The following is a 2151-nucleotide window of genomic DNA, read 5'->3' as shown; positions in this document are numbered from 1 at the left end:
TTGGCCAGGCTGCCCGACCGAACGAGAACGGAGCGAGGAAGTGCAACGCTCATTTTCACGGCCGGATGAGGCGCGTCCGAAGGTGCAACCCGCCCACAGTCAAACTCGCTGGGCCCGGGTGAGGAAGAAAGGGGCGGGGTGACACCCCCGCCAACGAACCTGCCTTCTCCGTGCTGAGAAAAGCGGAGCGAGCATGGCGCCACGCCCTTCCTGCCCACCCCGGGGCGATGTTTGGAGGCGCCCGCGCGCCCACCGACAGATGTTATTCTTCATCCCTTCAAAGGAGTCACTGAGGATGGCGATATCGTCCGCGAAAGCCAATGCCGTGCAGCAAATGGCCTCTCCGTTGGAGCTCAAGTGTACTCCCGTGCCTTCTCGCTCCAGGGTGCAAATTAACGAGTCCATGACGATGTTAAACAGGTTGGGCGAGAGAGGGTCTCCCTGCTTCACTCCTCTCTCAATCCGGATAGGATCCATCTTTACGTCGCTCACCTGGATGACAGTGCTCGTTTCCGAGTAAAGATCCGATATGAGACCTTTAAACTGTCTGGGCAACCCCATCCTGTCGAGGGCCTTCATGATAAGCTTGTGTCCCACGGAGTCGAATGCCTTCGCAAGATCCACAAACAATACCGCCAGGTCCTTCCGAACTCGTTTCGATCCTCGCATGATGTTCTGTAGGATCGCGATGTTCTCATTGCACCCCGGAGTATCCGCCAGAAATCCCTTCTGCCTGGGATCGATATCCACACAGTCGCTGAGCCTCTTCGCCATTATCTTGGTGAACAGTCTCAGCAACAGCGGCCCGATTGTTATTGGCCTCCAGTTGTTGATGTCCTTCAACTGTTCTCGATCTTCGGTTTTAGGGATCAAGACCGTTCTACTTGTCTTGAGGCACTTCGGGATGAAACCTGCTTTGGTCCACAGGGAAAAGAGCTTGGGGAGGGTGCTCTCATTCTCCCACGTGATGCGCTGTAGATCTTCCTTGCGCATCCCGTCCGGTCCTGGAGCACTCTGCTCTTTGATCCCTTTAATTGCCAGGTCGACCTCTTCCTTTTCGATGTTCTTAAGGAGAGGTTCGTACTGTCTTCTTCCTACGTAACCCTTCATTCTGCTCAGATTCGCCGGATCGTTTGCCGTGCCCATCCTCCTGCGGAACTCTTCGTATACTTCCTCCCTTTTCAGGGGGCATTCTCCCACCGCTGGTGTCCCCATCATCTGGCGAGCCAGTCTCCTTCTGTCTTTCTCAAACAGGATTTGGGTGTTCTTGTACTCGGCCTTCCGTCTGGCGTATTTCTGGCGGCTCTCAGAGTTCAGTTTGACAGGTCCCGACTCCTTTCTCTTGCGCCTGTTCTTATCGCGCTTCCCCTCTGTATTCCTTCCAAATTCTCCGACAATGTGAAGGGTGATGCCTTCGATCGGCCCGAACCCCTTGCTGTGGTCTCCCTTCTTCTTCCTCCTGAGCAGACTCATCGCTTGGTCCATGTCCTCCTCGATGTTAGTGACCCTCGGGATTTCTCCCGGAGGCAGGAGTATCATGGACTCGATCTTAGGTGGGTTTTCGGGTTCCCTGGTCTCGGCCCTGTCATCGGCTGGTGGTGCCGCCACTTCAGTTTCTCTCTGAGGCGCAGCCTCCGGCGAACTTATAATCAGCCGTCTCTTGTCGGAGATTTGTTTGTTGGTCTTGGATGTTAAGACCTTGGCAATCTCGATGTTGATGTTCCTCTTTCCCTTGAGCCTTTCTTCTAGCTCCAGCAGGATTTTCACTTCCTCCTCCGTCCATTTCGATTTGCGGCCCGGCTTTCCTTCCTTGAGGTGCTCGGCTTTACAAGCCTCATTTCTGAGGTCGGCATGTCTGTGCCGCTCGTGTTGCCCTAGTCCGATCTTGGAGGAGAAGGACATACCACAGATCGTACAGACGAAGTCTTTCACTTCCTGCTCGGCGAGGGGTTGTTTCTTGCATTTTCCAAAATGCACCGTGATGGGATGGTATTCGCCTATCTTACCACATCTGGAACAGGCAGCTTTCACCGCCCGTATCTGGTGTTTCTTCTTCAGATGCGCCTGGAATGCTCCCAGCGTAGGATAGACTTCATCGCAGCCCTCTTGCTCGCACCTCAGCCTGCCCAAGGGATATTGGATAACAACATC

This window comes from Narcine bancroftii, unplaced genomic scaffold (genome assembly GCF_036971445.1).
Source record: "Narcine bancroftii isolate sNarBan1 unplaced genomic scaffold, sNarBan1.hap1 Scaffold_46, whole genome shotgun sequence".
Taxonomy (NCBI): domain Eukaryota; kingdom Metazoa; phylum Chordata; class Chondrichthyes; order Torpediniformes; family Narcinidae; genus Narcine; species Narcine bancroftii.
This window is presented reverse-complemented; position numbering follows the sequence as displayed.